We start from the raw sequence: 20,641 nt of genomic DNA on the forward strand, positions 1-20,641 counted from the left end.
TCAGTCAATATCTTGTCTAAAAGTGACTTACGGTAATCTTTATACAGAGTACATTGAAACAAAAAATGAAATTCATCTTCAACATGAAGAGGACAGAATTCGCATAACCTCTGTTCAACTGCAATATTACTGAATCTCCCAGTTTCTATTTTAAGTGGGAGTATGCCCGTCCTAAACTGGGCCATGAAAGACCGCTTCGCACGAGACATACAACCTGTCAAATACATTTCTTTTCGTATTCCTTTTTAAAATACAATACGTCCTTAATTTTGACTTTTGTTGCACATCTAGTTCCCATTTTCTAGCATGAAAAATTCTTAACAATTCACGAGCTTCTTCTAATTTTTATCAATTCTCGGTTCACAAATCTATTTTGAAAGCCAATTTCTGAGAGAACACTTTTTATCTACTGTTAGACCAATTTTTTGTTTGCAAAGCATAATCCCACAGAAAAACTGATTTCGATATTCTGTTGTCTGGTGTTTTCAACAGTCTATTCCAGACACGTAACATATCAAGCTTTCGACGAAAACTTGGTTTATCCCAACCCATATCTCCATTTAAAGCCAACTTTGGTGCATATTTATGTACACCCATGAAATATCTCAATGCTCGATCTTGTATTGTGTCACAGTTTTTAAACTGACCAAATCCCCATATCCACGCACAGTAGTCTAAAATTGGTACAACACAGGAATTATACAAGGTAGAAAAAGTATTGTAATTGAAATCCTTAAATCTATGGATGTTAGAAATAACAGCTCCTAAAGCCCTTCCTGCTGAATTGCATAAGATTTTTGCCGTTACTTCGTAGTCTAAAAACTCATGGGAAACCACACATAGATATTTATACTGAGACACTGTTTCTAAATTATGTCCTGCATATTTAATCTTGAAATTTGATAGCCCGATATTTTATGAACAACTTGTTTTGTTTTCGAATTACTACCATACGCTATTTCTTACACCAATTTCCCAGACAAATACAGCCGTTTGGAAATTTTCTTCAGTCAGCAAGAATGACTATATCATCTGCGTACAGCAAAATTGCAACCTCTCGGTCACCATCTGGAACTCAAATATGGGGGTTATTTACCTCTTTAGCAAAGTCATTCAAATAAATAGAAAAAAGTGTAGGAGACAGTACATCTCCCAGTCTAACACAAGAATCTACTGAGAACCAAGGGGGAAGCAAACCATTTACATTAACACAAGAAAGTGGGTTCTCATAGAAACTTTTAATTGCCTTGTACAATTTGCCTGAAACACTATTTTCAAGTAACTTAAAGAACAACATATCTCTGTTTACCCAATCAAATGCTTTTTTAGCTCACATTGGTTTTACCAATGTGAGTTTATCGTATAGGCTGAAGTCGATGGCGTCTGTATGTATGTGTGTATGTATGTATGTATGTATGTATGTATGTATGTATGTATGTACAGTATGTCCGTCAACATCAAAAACACGCAAACCGCTGCACGTTTCAGCTTTGGTATTTGGAGTGTGGAGGCATCCTGGGCTGTAGATGGGATTTTGTTCAAATGAAGTCTGCATTGCCAAAATTATGCAAATAAGCTTACAAAATGTGAAAATGGTTAAGAATTAATAACTCAAGAACCGCTTTTTTGATTGCTTTGAAAATTTGTGTGCAAGTACCTTAGGTTAACCTTATACAGTTTTATGAATATTGTGAAGATATCCTTAATTTTGTATTTTTGCTGAATTTTTTGTGATTTTCTCATTTTCAGTAAAAATTCTTCTCTGAAACGCCGGCCCAATCGCTCTCAAATTTGGGTTGTCTCTTTGCAAGGGTGTTACTCTTCTAATTTGTTGAAATTATGACAAAATTGGGAAAATTACTATTTTTGTGCAATTTTGTCATTTTTTGGTCAAAAAATCTTAGTCAGTGTTTCCTTTTTAAAACCCCTGGACAGACAGCTTTCATATTGATTGACTGAGATGACAATAGTTAGATATGTGGAAATTGTCCTGAAATATAAAAAATTGTATTTTTAAAGGGGAAGTTACAGGACCGTGGGCGCACAATAGGGGGATTACTCATGACAGGTCATTTGCATATACTGGGGCGGGAGTTTTTGAATTCCCATAGCATGGCTTTGACTGTATGATAAGTTTGAATAATCATGTTGGGCACTTTCGTGACATAAGCAAAGATGGGTCAAATGGTCGTACAGGGAACACATTTTCAAACACATGCGTTCTCCGACAAAAAAAACCCGACCATTTTTTTCAGTTAGTCGCTATGTGTTCACAGACATCATGTACAAGATTCAACGACAATGGGCGCCAGAAACATGGCAAAATTATGGGATTCTGGGACCAAACATGACACATCCAATCAGTAGCATGGCTTCTTTAAATTTGCATAGATTTACGATAATCCGGCTTTGATAGGCGAAGTTCCTGTTTAAGACAATATTGTCATTTTTGGTCAAGAAAACTTTATCTCAACATTACTTGTTTGATAGCTTTGTAATTTAGTATGAAGTCCCTTGTTTGATAGCTTTGTAATTTGGTATAAGATGTTATTAGATAAATTTTCTGCTCAAAGTGTTGGAAAACCCCAAAATTTGTATATTTTAGGCACTTTTCTCAGTTTGTGACCTTAAATGACCTATACTAACCCAGAATATGTTGTGAGACAATTTTGAAGGCTGTGAACATAATTTTGTCATATTTGATACCAATTTGTAGGAAAATTTGATCCAGAAAACAAAGCTGAGGGGATTTTTTCATTTTGGACCAATTTTTGCAACTTTTCTATGTAAGACATACAAAAACTGATGAGAAATTTGGATCCAGGATAATTCCAGATGTTGTAATCACCACCACAGTGGAAGGCATTTCACTGCTGTTTACATTAGAATGATAACACTCATGGCATTAATTAAAAAATCTCCAAGGTTGTAAACGTACTTCCTGTCATTTGGTCTTATGTAATACCAAGGGGTGGAACATTTGATATGCAGGAGGGGGTAGGGTTTAGAAGATCAATGATGTAGCATTACTTTTTTACCAGATCCTTGTGCATTTTTTGCCCACTCCCACCTTTTCTTTTTATCAAGCCTTCTCTGTTTTTTGTTGTTGACATTTGCTTATGTATTTAGGATCTGCTTCTCCCATTGCTATAGAAGTTGATATGCATGTTCCTAAAGATGACCTCCAGTACCTAAGTTGGAGACCTTATTTGCTTTTGTCATTCTTGTTTTTCCTGGTTTAAATATTTCTCGAATGGACCAATTCAAACCGAATGTGAGCACATAGTGTCCTTGACGGTATTTTTCATATCTATAAAAGCTGCAAATGTGGGCAAACCTGACGCTTTTCTATTTCTGATAATACTGTCATAACATAAATGTGGTCGATACAGGCCCTACCTTTCCTAAAACCATTTTGCTCATCGACTAAAATATTTTCTGCGTCAAAATATTGAACAAGTCTATTATTTATAATCCCAGAATACAATTTACTCACAGTTGACAGAAGGCTTACTCCTCGATAATTTAAAGGAACACGATCGGGGATCATTCAATGCATTTTTGGGTATTGGTTTGATTATAGCTTTTCTCCACATACTAGGTATCTTTCCAAAATTAAAATAAAATTGAAATAACTTGTGAAGCAATTTAATTGCAGTTGGGTTTTTGAAAATCTCATAAGGAAGCTTGTCAACGCCAACTGCTTTATTGAGTTTTGACTTATTTACTACATTCATTACCTCTTGAAGTGAAATATCACAATTCAATAGGGGGTTAACATGATTACTGTCTAACTGCCATTCCAACTGATTTTTACAACTCAAAATATCTTGGTAGAAGTCCTCATCGAATCCAGTATCTCCCGTGACAGAAAGGCTATAGAGATCTTCAAAGTCAGATTTCCATTTATTTAAAACTGAATTAACATCTGTTGTGACGCTATTGTTTTCTGCGTAAACCTCCCATGGAATATCATTTTTGTTCTAGGACCCATTTATTAATGTGACTCCAAAACTCAGTTGGATTCTGTGTGTTTAAATTTTCAATATCCATCATAACCTGTCTTTGGTATGACCTCTTCAGCTTTCTGTAAAATTTGTCAAATGTATGTTGGGCATTCCTAAAGTTTTGTTTAAATACCGATTTCTGTAATTTAGTACCTGTACATCTCATAAATTGTACAATATTTAGAAATCCGAAATGGAAAAACTTGCCAACGCATCATTTGTATAGACTAGTTCACATATAAGATGCAAACCCCACCAATACAAAATAAATTGGAATGGCAATGATGCAATTTGGCAAATTGCGCACTGGGGCGAGGTGGGAAAAATATCAGTACTCCCTTCTGACACTTGGCAATGGCGCTATCAAAAGTGTCGAGCTCGTCACCATTTGAGCTTGTAGATGTGAAGATTCACTATGATTATTACAACAATGAACGATGTACAGTAACAGAGATTTGGTACAACGATTTGCATGAAATGGACTGTTGGTTTCACCAAGTTTTCCAGCAGGAGGTACCGTATCTAACCCGACTTTCTGTACTGCGCATCAGCTACAAGGATATCGAAGGTACCTTTGTCGATTTGTGTAATCGGAGCTTCCATCGTTTTCTGCGTCATTGTTCCTGTTCTCGACATGGTAACGTCCCCATCATCAATGTACGGGTTGAAGAGGGAACATCACCCGCTGTAAGACTGCCAAGACAGAAGAATTCTACCTCAGAGTCTTAGACTGAAGACGTAAGTAGTGTCACTCCGACGAGACGTATCCTGACATACAGCGCTGCCCTGGGTGGTACGGGTGACCTGAGTCAGCCCGAAAACAAACGTCAAAAGGTGTATCAAGTATCAAGTCCAATTGATCTGGACCTTCAACAGAAAAGACTTCAGGTAGAAGGAAATACAACAGCGGTAAACACTAGGCGATCAATACCGTGCCAAGGAAAAAAATTGGTTTGTAAGCACACACCGCTACACAGAATTATGGCGTTCAAGGAAATTTAATGCAACAGTGGACAAATACAAAGCAGTGGTAACCTAACTACGGAAAGTACATTGTCAAGCAAAACTATATAAAGGAAAGTAAAAACCTAGGCAAAAACTATGTCACAACTACCCGTATATGCAACAACATAACTCAAAGATTGGGTGAGGGGTCTCTGCCAGTCTGCTTCCGGGGCAAAGGTTTGGGTTGCAAAGTTGTGTTTGCAGACCTTTGGAAAGCAGAAAGTGAAAGTGGTACCACCGGGCCGATCGAGACCACCTTCTTGAGTGGGGGTACATGCAATGGACGTCCCACAGTGGGAAGCAGACTAGTGGAGCCAAGGAGGAGATGGGGATGGTGGCGGGATAGCTTGTCAGGCAGCCTGATGGCCTAGAATGAATGAACTTTGACCAGGAGCATGAAGCAAGGCTGAGATCAAGTGCCATGTGCAAGAAAAGATGGGTAGCTAGGTAACGGGTGCTAAGATGTCTACGTCAGCAAGATGGGTAGGTCAAGATAGCCGGTATTTAGACGTCTATGTCAGCAAGATGTGCAAAGTGACTTTGAGACATGTTTATTCTGTAGGCGGCCTAGCTCCATGCACTTACAAACTAGAATTGTGTTAGGCCAGGAAGAAAAAATAAATTGTTCATCGGAATCGCCGCTTCTACTTTGGCATATTTGGAATTTTTTTTTTTTTTTTTGATCGCGGCAAATTCTTACTTCCGCATTACAAATATTTTTAGTACTGCCGCTGGTGGCGCCCTACACTGTGTAGGGTTTTCGCGGGCACGGGATTTTGAATGAGACTTCATACGTGTTCGGACTTTAAGTTGACCGCCAACACGTTGTTGTGACGTCTGAATTTGGCGAATCACGACGCAAAGTGGGTCGATTTGGCCAGAAATTTGCTCGTTTTGCAAAGGTTAGTACATGTCACATCATGAGTATTAATTTAATCGCCAACATTCGACGTGATGGCCAGTTAGTTCCAGAGACGCTATTCAGTGTTTGTCCTGATATTACGTTCGGCGATTTGTTCAACAAGATCGTGACAGCAGATGGACGGTGCATCCAATTGAATGAAAATTGCATCGAAAGTATAAAAATGTACGGCAATGACAAAACACATGGTTGCGTCGATGTTAAAGTACGATCTGAATGATGACTATATAACTTCACTCCGATCACAGTACAGTGTTTAAAATGTGTATATATAGACAGTGGTAAAGAGGCCAAAACATGGGGCCAAAGTAAAATGAAAAAACTCTAGATGCTAGGTCTCACCAGGACAATATTAAAGGACAATACTGAATTGTTGAATTTCAGTGATTTGCTGTACATTTCAGTTTATTCTGAGAGAATGTTGAAATGCTCAGAATATGTTGTGCAAACACTAACTGTGAATGTAATGGCCTATAATGTTATTGTTGGGAAATATAGTATTGAATTCAGTTACCAGTATCAGTGTTTCTTGTCTGAGATATTTCTGGTAAAAAGGGAAACAATTATCTTGCCTTATCTGCATCTGTGCAAAAATGCCAGAGAACCGAGTTTACCTTCGGCCTAAAAAAAAAAATAAAAAAAAAATTTTCGCTCGCCGCTCCTGGGACTTGGTCCAAAAAATCCGATGAACAAGATTTTTTTTTCTCTGGCCTTAACACACAATTCCTTATTTTGTAAGCACACACCGCTACACAGAATATGGCGTTCAAGGAAATTTAATATGCAACGGTGGACAAATACAAAGCAGTGATAACCTAACTACGTTAAGTATAATGTCAAGCAAAACTAAGAAAGTAAAAACCAGGCAAAAACTATGTCACAACTAAGCACAAAATAACTCAAAGATTGAGTGAGGGGTTTCCGCCTGGGTCTGCTTCCGGATCAAAGGTTTGGGTTGCAAAGTTGTGTTTGCAGACCTTTGAAAAGCCGAAGGTGAAAGTGGTTCCACCGGGCCGGTGGAGACCACCTTCTTGAGTGGGGATACATGCAAATTGGACAGCCCAAGCGGAGGACAGTTGGACAGACTGGACTGAGAGCCTCCATGAAAGTGTCTGTATGTATGTATGTATGTAGTGTATGTATGTATGTATGTATGTATGTATGTATGTTTGTATGGAGTATGGATTGGTCACGCTCAAAAACCAAGTTGACTCGCTTGGTTTGAGATGAGAGGATGGGACTCACGGCCCAAGGGGCGGCAGTACGGCTCGGGAGGAGTTATGGGCTCCGGGCCCGAGGGCTGCAGTACGGCTCGGGGGGGGGGGGGGGGGGGGGGGGGGGGGGACAGGTGCCCCTGTGCGGCCCCAGCATGAGGGTGCAATGATGTTAGGTGTTTGTGCAATGGGGGTGACGCCCAAGGGGCTGCAGCACGGCCCTGGGGGAGTTGGGCTCACAGCCCGAGGGGCTGCAGCACAGCTCAGGGGGCTGCGGGGACAGGTGCCCCTGTGTGGCCCCATCATGAGGGGTGCAATGGCGGCTATTCCACAGACAGAGTTGACTCGCTCTGCTGGACTCCGGGCCCGAGGGGCTGACGGCACGGCTCGGGGGGGAGTAATGATCTGGGGGACAGGTGCCCCTGTGCGGCCCCAGCATGGAATGCTTGGGAATGGTGTGTGGGTAGCAGGTGGCCCTGCATGGTATGTTGATTGCAGGTGGCCCTGCCCGGTCCCGACAGGTCTGAAAGGTGCGTGTGAGGTACAAGAGCAAAAGAAAGTGGCTATCAAAGTGGCTAACAAATAGCTATGGCATAGTCAAAGCTTAAAGATGAGTGACGAAGCAGGCTTTTTTGGTGTCCGAATATAAGTAAGGTCACAGTCACTGGAACACCTGCCCACAGTCTGACTTAGGTCACCGTGTCTCGAAGGTGGACATGTGCTGCCACCAGGTGCATCCAAATGAGGCTGAAACCTGAGTCAAGAAAGCAAGGAATGGAGCAGAGCGGTGAAAGTCACTTGGCTTAGCTGTACTTTGAGGAAACAGTGGATTGTTGTGACTTGGCATAGCGTAGACTTGGTGGCGAATGAACGGAGCTTGAAACGATGACGGTTTGGTCCGCTTTGCGTGTTGAGCGGTCTCAGTCAGAAAAATGTAACAACTTAGCCGGCTATTGAACCACTCTTTTTTGGGAGTGGAGATTTAGCCGAGCGGTTCTGTCTATGGCCTCTCAGCTAGGCGACTGATGCCGTATGTTGTGGGTTCGAATCCGATCGAAAACTAGCCATATTGGATGCCTTAATGTTCAAAGAAAGGGCATTCGGATGGCTGTGAGTGTGGGTTAGAACTTGCAGGTCGCGAACACGCAGGTTATATGCGGTTTAGAGGAGTGTCCGGAGCAGGTGAATTCGCTACAGCGGAGGAAACCGAAGAAGGCTTAGGAACGCAGATTCCAGCAGGAGGTCTAAATATGGTCAGTACACAGTCGAGCGGAGTCGCAGGTACAGATGTCGCAGAAGATCGAATGAAATGGGTAGCCGCGCGCGAGAGCGTGGACGATGGTCCTTGCAGCCGTTGAATTCCCCGTAGCAGATTCCTGGACGAGGTCTACATATGGTCCGTACACTGTCGAGCGGAACAGCAGGCACAGGTTGGCGCAGAAGATCAAATGTAATTGGTAGCCGTTGGCATGACAATGGTCCCCCTTATAAAACTCACAAACTTATTTAAGTTATCCATAAGTCTGTAAATAAGTCTGTATATAAGTTGTTTTTGTGGCAGATACCTACTTGTTTCGTTACAGACTTGTTCCTTTTGTCTATGGCCAAAGTTAGGTCTGTACATACTACTAAGTATGTGTATAGGCCGAAAAATGTAAATTAGCTAGGTAGGCATCGGCCAGACAGACTTAAAAATTAGCATAACCACTTAACAATACATACTTAAAGCGCGTAAATATAAGCAGGTAAATTTTTATGTAAAATTTACATATATTAATTAGCATATATATAAGCAGGTAAAATTGGTATGTAAAATTTACATATATTAATTAGCATATATACATACTTCTTGACAATAAGTACTCTATGTTCTTAAAAATTAGCATACATGATGCCTATATATTCAAGTCTCGATGCATGAAAAAACTGCAAAACCAGGAATTGACAACAGTGATGCAGCCACATCCAACATTTTATGTATGATCATAATTATCATGCTTCTAAACTTGATATACCAGGTCAACAACTGAAAAATGGACAGTGATACCAAGACAGAGGGCAGCTTCCAGCAGAGTTTATGGGACAGTGTACATAGTAGCCTTCCCAATACTTCCATCCATTACAAATTTACTCGGTTCAGAATCATTTTGTAATGAACTGTAGTGGATAGACTTGCCATGTAAGAAACTAAAAATTAGTCTTACCTCAACATAGGGAACAAGACAGCACAAGAAGCAACAAGACAACACAAGAAGCAGTTCTCTGATGTCAAGTTTGCAAGCTCTTTATTTCATAGTAAAAGGGGAGATTCATGTGAAAACCCAACAGAACACGTCTTAAAGTCTGCATTTGATTGTTCACATTATCAAAAGTTGTTTTCGATGCCATCCTTATGTTTCCGATCTTGTTCTGAAACTTCACATTGGTCTGTTCAGCTTCTTGGCCTTTGCCCATAGATACACTGAGAATAAAAATGATAAATAACAGACAAGGATGTCATTACATGTGGAAAGTGAAATGCTTGTACTTCGTTGACTATCCTCAATATAAAAATTCATGGAAAGAGCATTCACGTGCTTAAATGAAATTATAATAATTAATATAAAATAATTTACCTTCTGATAAAAACACTCATGACATATCTATAAATCATGTTCGTTGTGATTACCAAATCTTTGCTTTTTAGTCCCCGCGGACGAAGTCCGGCGGGGACTTATAGATTGGGTCCCGTCTGTGCGTGCGTGCGTGCGTCCGTCCGTCCGTCCGTCATCAACAGTTTCTCAGACACTGCTGAACCAATTTCGTTCAAACTTGGCACAAAGGCATAGCACTATGACCTACAGATGCACGTGGATTTATTTGTGATACGATCCAATATGGCCGCGAGGCGGCCATTTTGTTGCGATTTTTCATGTCTTTGGACCATAACTCAAACATCCTTGAACAGATTCTGTTCAAACTTGGTACAAAGGCATAACACTATGGCTTTTATATCCATTTTAATTATATCACGATACGATCCAATATGGGCGCGAGGCGGCCATTTTGTTGCGATTTTTCATGTCTTTGGACCATAACTCAGACATCCTTGAACAGATTCTGTTCAACCTTGGCACAAAGGTATAACACTATGGCTTACATGTGCATGTCAAATTATTTTGCGATACGATCCAACATGGCCGCGAGGCGGCCATTTTGTTTGCGATTTTTTCATGTCTTTGAACCATAACTCAAATATCCTTGAACCGATTCTGTTCAAACTTTGCACAAAGGCATAACACTATGGCCTACATATGCTTGTCAAATTATAATGCGATCCGATCCAATATGGGCGTGAGGCGGCCATTTTGTTGGGATCTTTCATGTTTTTGGATCATAACTCAGACATCCTTGAACAGATTCTGTTAAAACTTGGCACAAAGGCATAACACTATGGCCTTCATGTGCATGTAAAATTATTTTGCGATACGATCCAATATGGGCGTGAGGCAGCCATTTTGTTGCGATTTTTCATGTCTTTGGACCATAACTCAGACATCCTTGAACCGATTCTGTTCAAATTTGGCACAAAAGCAAAACATTATGCCCTTCATATGAACGCCACTTTATTTCATGATATGATCCAATATGGCCGACAGGCGTCCATTTTTTGCGACTTTCTCATGTCTCTGAACCGTAACTCAAACATCCTTGAACTGATTTTGTTCAAACTTGGCACAAAGGCAAAGCACTATGGCATACATATGCATGTATCAATTAACCTTGCGATAGGATCCAATATGGCTGCAGAACTGCCATTTTGTTGGAATTTTGCATGTCTTTGAAGCATAATTCAAAGGTCATTAAACCCATTTTGTCCAAACTTGGCACAAAGATCAAGCACTATGGCACACATACATGTATACATGTCAATTTACTTCGTGACATATTCCAATATGGCTGCCAGATTGTCATTTTTGGATTTTTTCATGTCTTTGAGGCTTAATCATATGCAAATATTCCTTATCCAATGTTGTTGAGACTTGGTACAAAGATAAAGTACTATGGCATACTTATGCATGTCTACTAATTTTGTGCTACCATCCATATGGTCAATAGACAGCCATTTGATTTTAATTTTATAAACATAGGTCACTGTCCTACAATGGACTGATTTTGTTTAAACGTGATATGGCTGCATTCTTGTGCACATTAATTTGTTTCATTATATGATCCAAAATGGCTGATTACAACAACATACCCGATCCCATACCATTTCGAAAATTCCACCAAACCATGTGTATAGTATGTGCTGTCATGACACTAGAGGCAGTGAGGGCATCGTTATGTGTGATGTAATCAAAAGTTCCTTTAGTGGTCAACACCGGCAGAGATGAGTCTTTTATTGAACGTTCCTCAGATTACTTATTATGCAAGTCACAGGCCTGATGCACCCGTTGCATCAATGTCATTCCACAGCTACCTAGACACCAAAGATTATAACAAAATGGACAAGCGGGGACTGTGTCATCAACGATGACTTGTCAGCCTCATTTTCCCCATTGATTAGTGACACACCATTCCAAACTACAACTACTGACCGGTGTGATTGGGGTTCAGCACATCTCAAACAGAAGAAATGTAAATCAAAAAGTATCCTTTATAATATTAAAACCAGGTCAAAGTTTAAATAATAAAAAATATATGAGTATCTGTTGTATATCATCGATCCGGTCAAAATCTTGAATCAATGAGTAAAAATAACAGATAATAGCCTGGGTCTATTCGTTACTACAACTCTCCTTGTAATTAACGCATAGAGATAGACAGTGTGGAGTAACACTTCACTGTCTATAGTGAGGTACCAACCTCCATCTTGGTCTAATTTTTGCCAACACCATCTGTTTGTTTCGTATACTTAAACAGGGTTCGCCAAGAATGACAGCAATATAGCGCGGCTAAAGAAGTGAAAACTGTGAAAATTACAGAGACAACTCGTGGATAAGGCGTATTGGAAATTACTTACCGAAATTTTAAACAATCGCTTTGGTCTCTCCTGCCTCCATGCTTCGATCGAACTATGCATACATGTATGGGTTGTGTTCGTGTTCTACGGGACGATATCGCCGTCGATCTCAGAATCGGTCATCCAAGGGCCATCAACGCATCGTAAACGCTGTTTGTTGGTTTTAAATTCATAGCTAACCTGTACATACCCTGAATGATTATGTCCTACGGTAATTTTACGTAAAACTCTGTCAAAATCAGAGAGCGAAAAGAGGTGACGATTGTCTCTCTCACTCAAAACGTCGTAACGTCCACCAGTGCATATCAGATTTAATTTGCCGCTTAGGATTTGACCCGTGACCTTTTGGCAACTTGACCAATCATAAAGAAATCTTCACATGATCTACAATAATCTGACCAATCATAAAGAAGTCTTCACATGATCTATGACATCATCAGGCGTGATTCTAAAGTCCTGGGTTCAAAGTCTGACCCATGTGACCCACGCACTCAGCCAGCTAGCAACGTGATCGAACACAGCTGTATGCGAGCTCGCGTTTGAAAAGCTCAAACGACAGAAAATCCATTACATGTAAACCTTTACCAGATCATCACAACGCTCTGCAAAAACGTCTCCGACATGCAAGTCTCGTGACTTACAAACTTGGCCCGATGATGACTTTCATCGCGCACGTCCGGCGTGAGTTGATGTTGAAACTATGCTTATTACGCTGCGATAGGGCATCATACGTAGTCGTAGCCGTAAGCTTTCAATCTACTCTGTGTCGGACTCGTAAGGCCCGGTAAGAAAACACAAAAGAACCAGATATACGTTACTTTTTAATTGCATTTCTTTGAAAGACTAGGCTTTTAAAGGGAGATATATATATGTGAAATAAGTTCAACCATATTTTACGTTGAGCTCAACGTTCGTTTTTCGCAAAGCGTTTTTTGGCAGATCGTCCATGTAGCCAACACGAACTGTCTGATCGTTTTGGTTTTTTTTTTTTCTGTGGAAACAGTTACGCTTTCAATGAGAACTGATCATTTGCAAAACGTACATAAAAAGTCAGTGATTGATTTTCTGTACCGATCAAAGTCAAATGGTAGTTTTTTCACACAATTTGTTGAACTTGAAAATCAAAATCAACTATCACACATTTCCGAATATGCAGCGTATGCCTGTCACTGTCACCATTCTAGTATAGTGCAGACTTAAAATACGCGACACCGGCCCAAAACAACATAAGTCTGTAGGAAATTAAACGTAATTGTTTATTTTGACCAAGTAGATAACAAAATAAGTAGTTATGCTCTCCGGACGTAAAACAATTAGGTATGTATGATCACAAAATAAGTATGTATGAAGTTCCAACCACTTATTTTCCCAAAAATAGGTCGTTTTGGGTCGGTACAGACCTAATCACTACACAGTAACTACTTGATAAGTCGTTCAGTTTTCTACAGGCCTGCATCCGTAGAATTCCCTGTAAGGTGTACCGGAGATGAAGCTGGGGCTGGTTGTTAGTTGAGGTGCGTGAATTTGGCAGACCAGCCATTATGCAGTGATGATGGATGACAGCCAGATAAACCTTGATGGTGGAGTACTTTAGGTGAAAGTAAGTACGCAGTGGAGGACGAAATAGAATAGCAGGTCTTCGGAGATGGGCGGATAATGAGGTGTCTGTACATGTGCTGTACACTGCAGAGAATTGTAACCAGGATCGTACTCCAGTTGCGTAAGATCAATTGTCCGGGTGCCCAGTGCAGCAGAGGGAGCTGCTTGGCAAAAGTGTGTCATGCTAAGGTATATGGTATAGACATGAAAGGAGCTGCGGTGAGTTGTAGGGCTTCCTGAACTGTGCATATGTAGTTCTAGCTGAAAAGAGCAATGGTGCCTGTCGTGTGTAGACTGAAGCTCAGCTGCAATGGATTGAAATGAAATGGCGCATCTGTAAAGGAAACAACAACAGAAAACAAAACAGATTTATTAATATACGTGCCCTGTTGGGGTGCAAATACACTGGGTCACGTCTAAGGTGTAAACATGTGAAACACAAATGCTTGGAAGAACACTGTTTGCAAGGTGGCCATATCATCAGACTGAAAGAAACACGGTAGTGCATAAAAAGATGCAGCGAAGCCTAGGTAACATATGAGCTGCAAACTAAGGCACCAACGAATGGGTAGCCAGTACACAGATATGCTGGCGGTTTTGAACTCAAGAGATTTCATGTGCAACGCTGTAGACTGTTGACATGTAAGCATGAGGAAAATGATGGTTTCCAATGACAAGCCCACCATAATAGACAAAAAATACCCCAAAAAAACATGTCACCAAGGTGTGAAACGACAGTAGATATGGGACAGAGAACAAATGACAGTCACTGTTCTTGATCTCTTGCTGTAGATCATTATACTCCACTGAGACCGCAACACCTGGAGTTTGGCAACAGGGAAAATTCGTAGGGTGGCATCCAGTGGTTGCAATTGGTCCAGTAACGACAAATTTCTTGTCAGGATGGTTTGACAGTTCGGCTCCTTGCCCAGCACATTGAATGACCGCAATCTGTTTGTCGATGAGGTAATCGATGCTGGATACTTCGTCGTTGTCGTGAGGGGATAGTAAGCATGGTAAGTCGATGATTAGATGCTTTTTTTTTGCCGAGTATTTCTTCTCTGCAATACCTAATGGGCTGCAGCGATAGTTGGCATATTGTGGTATAATGAACGCCGGTCAGAGAGCCTTTGTAGTTTGGAATCAATAGCTGTGACATGAAATCTGGATCCTGTTGGGCCAAAGATGGTTACTACAGATGAGCGGTGAAGAAGGTCGATGATGTGAGCAGGTATTCAACAAATCCTTGTCGGGGTGGTTTGAAAGTCCGGCAACGAGAGTGTCAATATTAAGTGGTGTTGATGGAGCCAGAGCATCGATTAAACTGGGCGTTGATGGGGTATCATGCAGTAAAGCTCTGTTAGCTTGGTCTTTCGGTTGTCATTTTCCTTGTACTGATGAGTGTTCGGATGAGTGGCACGATAGACACACATAGGAAAAACTGCTGTCTTTTCTTTGGCAGCCTGTCTGGGAATTAGCGCTGTTGCACATTTCTTTACCCTGGTAGATGACGCGTTTTTCCCCGTTTCTATGGGCGATCGATGAAGGTGATTGAAATCTAAGAAGTTGCTGTCAGGTTTCTTACTCTCATGATGAGGGCAGACTTCAGTAGTGCGGGTTATGCTATTGCATGTGTTGCATACGTCCAGGCCTTGAGATGGGAGAGTGATGACGTGAAGTTGAGCGTATCGTGAACCGACAAGTTAACTTTGATGCCATGATTTATCAAGAGTGCAGCTGCCTTGGCAGAAAATGCAATAGTGTTCGTAGAGAGGGCGAAACCGTTGAATGCGTTTCGACATGCCGACAATGTTCGTAACGTATGCAGTTCTGCTCGACGATTAGGGAATGACTCACATACGACGTTTTATAAATGGAGAAAGCTTGAATAAGGGACTGGTCAGTTTCTTCAGCCTGGGGGGGCCGGTGGATTCATGGGGGGGGTCACCCTGTTTTTGACTTTGGTGATAGGGGGGTCACCATGTTTTTGAAATGCCCAATAGGGGGGGTCAGTGTGTTTTTGAATTTTGACACCGGCTCATCATTGCCTAAAATGCTAGTGTCAGCCACAAAATTCATCATTCAGTTGTATTTTTCGGCGCGCCCTTCGGGCGCGTAACTTTAATAATCAGTCATATTTTTCAGCACGCCCAACTTTAACATATCAAGCATACATACATCAGAGATATCTGTATGTTCAATATTTTTCAGCGTGCTCTTCAAGCTCATTACTTTAATATATCACATTTTTCAGCATGCCCTTCAGGTGCATGACTTTAATATACAAGGCATATATATCAGAGATATCAGGATGTTTCATATTTTTTGGCGCGCCCTTCGGGCGCCATACTTTCAGAGATATCTTGATGTTTGCTAAGTGAAAGTGTACCATTATGAAATCTGCATTTCATATGAAAAGGATGACAAATTCCTGATACTTTTCTGTTCTCTCTGTGAGAATTCAGTATGAGAAAGCAACATGCACAAATATTTCACAATATATATTTGATACAGTGACTTATTTTAGAGATAGAAAAATGACAAGATATCTTTCCTTCTCATTGATGCAATTATTTTCCTTTGTTTCATAGGTTTTCTGTAGAAAGATGCTTTTTTATGAACAAAATAACAGTTAAAAAAGGCAGTTTTTGTCATTATTAGCTGTGCTATTATGGTTTCAATGTTACACAAGAAAAGGTCCTCTCAGACACTGTACACATCAGATTTGGCTAAAAAAGCTCTCTATGGCTCCTCAGTAGATTTATTTGGATGGTTGGCAAGTCTTAACACCCATCAAAGTCTTTGATTCACTGCTTTTTCCTCTTTGATATTAATGATTGACATCCATTTCTGTACAACAGTTCAGGACATCTGGTTAAGCAGAGAAAGTGTGAAATACATTCACAGCTCATTCAAAATACAGCTCATTCAAAATGTACTGTATTTAAACTTTAAGATTGACACTTTGAAATTCCTATCTTACAACTGACATGTCAACAATTTCACTAAAACATAGAATGACTATTTAAAATATAAATATATGTAAAATGTAAAATATATATATATATATATATATATATATATATATATATATATATATATATAATTTATGTCCATCTTTTGTTTTACCTTTGTCGCGCCCGGGGGGGGGGGGGGGGGGGGGTCACCCTGTTTTAGAAATTTGGAATAGGGGGGGGTCACCCTGTTTTCAAAATTTGGAATAGGGGGGGCAGCCACTTTTTGACGTCGGCAAAAAATAATCCACCGGCCCCCCCCAGGCCGAAGAAACTGACCAGTCCCTAAATGGGAATAGTGAGAGGTCTATTTACCCTGCTGTCCTGGAGGGGTTTGCGACAGAGTTTCGTTGTGGATAATAATATGCCGTTCGCCATCATTATAATCATAGCTGAGTATAAGCTTTTTTTACATTCATGGTATAAGTAAGCCGGCGAGATCTCACAGTGACGTCCTTGCCTGCAAGAATATCCCAGCGAATGGCAGGAGAAATCCGTTCAACGTTTGGCAGCTTTCGGAGGGTACGCCGCGGCCATGAAGGAGGTTGTTACCAGTAAAGTTCGAGGCAGGCGGAACCGTGTTTTCCCCTGGAAGCGTCGGTTGGACGGTAGGCTTGTACGTTGCATTGGCGCCGCCATCTTGGCTCTGCTGGGCTGTTGTTGCCGGAAGTAGAGGCTTGTCCAAGGAGGTCAGTGAGAGGGCGCTGCTGTAGTAGATTTGCTATGTTGGACTATGACGGCCATGTCGGCCATCAAAGTCTGCGGGGTGCAGAACATTTTCCAACATCACGGCTCCAGTTTGAGGGAATGCTTTGTTGGTTGATATTGCAGTTCCCTTACGGAAAATTGAGATCTACATCTAGTCCACATTAGATCTACAGTAGACTTTATTTAATTGGGCAGTAGATGAACTGCTTCATCTACTTTTGTGCATACTAATGAGGTCATAGTTCAGAGAGTAGATGAAATGTAGACAAAATGTGGATGAAAAATTAGATGAAATGTAGATCTCAGGTAGATGACATGTAGACACGATGTAGATCTATTGCTTTGTCTACTTTTGTGCATATTAATCATCAGGTCATAGTTTAGAGAGTAGATAAAATGTAGATGAAAGGCAGACAAGATGTAGATGGAATAAATTACGTATAAGATGTAGCTAAGACAAAGAACAAGAAATTAGTGAGGCATGGAGATCTTGCAAAAGTGTTGAAAATGAAAATGTAAGTATGTTAACATGTCAATCAATTTTTAGACTTTAAAAATTGACCGATGGCCATGGTGTAGCACAGGCTAGGGCTGCAGTTCATGATGAGTATCACAATATTGCATATCACAACAACATCCGTTTGATGTAATTTGGTGGCAACTTCATTCACTGAGCACCATGGTATCGATGGACCTTTGCATAAGATATCTCACGCTGGAAAAATCAATCATTCAATGACCGATCATGAGTGGTATTCAGGTCGAAATAGAGAGTAGAACATTGTGCATGCTTAGGCCTACTCAAATTTTTCAAAATCTTTCTCAACTGTACATACATCATTACATGATTAACAGAATAAACTGCATACAAAGCATTTCAGTACATTCAACGACGCTTTATTAAAAATTTTAGAACTGAAATATTCTACATGTTACACAATCAAAATTCATATGGTCGTGGTATTAAAACAGGCGATCAACAAACCTTGCCTACCTCAAGCTCACGGGCCTACCTTACAAGTTGCATTACAATTACCGTAGTACCAGTACAGCTGTATACTGGCAGTGTAGAGCCTAGAGGCACTGCCATCGTAAAGTTATCGATGCCAACCTATGTCTCAACCCGATGTAATTCTCGATCGGAACACTTTCTATGCATATCAGAATTGATGTCACATTGTTTCCAAGGTGTACAGATGACGAAAATGTGCTTGAAAAATAAGATTTGTTGAAGTACGGATGGTGAGCAGGCTGGCTTCTCTCCCCGATATGCATTGATATGATGAACCGTTGAAAACATGGCGCCTTCTGATTGCGCATGCGCATACACAGTTGACCCGGAAATCGAAGCCAGTTACAAGGTCATTTGCTCTGAAAGAGCATAGCAAGAGGTGGAGGCTGAAAGGTGGTGGGGAGATCAGTCCATGCGCGAACTCTTCATGAAAATGCAAGAAAATACGTCGCTCAGGTGAAGAAATTACTTAAAGCAGTGCTGGTAATTTTAAAGCTGACTCGTGTTATGCATGTGTACTGAAATGCCATTGCCAAAATAACACTGTAACGTAGTCTTATCTGTTACGTGGCAATGATAACAATGTCAATACAATTATTTGTAAGTTGACCGAGAGATAGGGCCGTGGCTGCTGATTTTCACACGATTCAGAAGTGACTTAATGATACTCAGAAAGTTTTATACGAGGATAGTTTTGATTATATTTTTTACAATTAAAAGCAGCTGGGATATCAAACAGGTTCGTTTGATTGTTTGTTGGATATGAAGCCGAGGAAATAAAGTTGCAGTTAACAAATAGCTCACTTGCATATTTATGAAGTTTTGTAATAGTCACATAACTAAAAAAAAAACAACTTATGAATTAGATCAGGGTCCGACCCGTGGTTAGATGCTACTGTATTGACCAATCTGAAGAAAGTATCAATGAAAACATTGATTTTTTTTATTCTTTTTATTGTGATTCACTTTAAAGTCACTTTCGCACAGACTAATTACTGGCAAATCTTTACATTCTCAACTTTACCTCAAAATTGTAATTTCAACCCTTCGTTGTAGCTTTTATATTTTGCATGTGTGTTCCTTGAGTTAAATATTAAATAGGAGTGACTTTTGGTGAAAAGAAAATTAATTCATTAATTTCTTCTCTCTATTATTGTACAGTATATATTCAAATGTAAGGTAAAATGTCTTGTCTTTTACTCATGCCTTCTCACATGGAGCCTGCAGTTTGCCAATCACAGAATTTGAAGAGATTGCATTGTTGGACATAGTATACAGCAAGAAACAATACATTAGATTAAATGTAGACAAGATGGTGATTTTTGAATTAGAAGTAGATGAGTCTTTGTTTGCCTAAGTGAATTTTGTAGATGAAACTCCCTTAGATTGGATGGTAGATCAGTGTAGATCAAGCGTAGACGAAGTTAGTGTGAAATGTAGACATAGTCATGTCTGGTGTGGACAATATCTGTAGACAAAGCTTCATGTAGACTAACTGCTGTGGCTGTTCATCTACAAAACCCTGATGTAGATCTACATAAAGTCTACTGCAGACGGTCCGTAGATCTACTCTCATCTACTGTGGACATAGGTTTTCCGTAAGGGGTTCCGTCCCATGGCGCTGTAACGGCGACTGAAAGAGGGTGTGTTAGACCGAGAGCAGGCATTACTACGCTACAGTGGCCAGTGAAGATGGGTTTTTGGCGGCGAAACGGTCAAGTGTGGTAGACGCCCCTTTGCTAATTGCGTCCCTGATCTTGAACAGGTTACTATAGGCGGACGTACAGTGTTACGCGTGGTGAGGTATGTAAGGGTAGCTCAAACCCCCAACTGGGACCGCCAACTGGGACTCCCAGTTGGCTCAAAATGCACTCTGGGACCAGTCCCAGTTGGCTTCTGGGACCGGTCCCAGTTGGCTTCTGGGACCGGTCCCAGTTGGCCTCTGGGACCGGTCCCAGTTCGCCTCTGGGACCGGTCCCAGTTGGCCTCTGGGACCGGTCCCAGTTGGCCTCCAGGACCGGTCCCAGAAGTGAACTGGAACCTGTCCCAGACTGGGACCATTATGATTGCGGGGAAACGCACTTGTATCGAATGAACTGTACCATGGAGGTATTTAAAGGTACCTCCATGCTGTAATGACGAAACCATAATATTA

General features: G+C 40.7%; 1 protein-coding gene across 2 annotated transcripts in view; it reads left to right on the forward strand.

Moving 5' to 3' along the window:
- The window catches only part of LOC139120345 (protein mono-ADP-ribosyltransferase PARP14-like), a 259,128-nt gene that overhangs the window by 213,982 nt on the left and 24,505 nt on the right, over window positions 1-20,641 (forward strand). The gene's annotated exons all lie outside the window — the stretch shown is intronic.

This window comes from Ptychodera flava, chromosome 20 (genome assembly GCF_041260155.1).
Source record: "Ptychodera flava strain L36383 chromosome 20, AS_Pfla_20210202, whole genome shotgun sequence".
In the NCBI taxonomy this organism is placed as follows: Eukaryota; Metazoa; Hemichordata; class Enteropneusta; family Ptychoderidae; genus Ptychodera; species Ptychodera flava.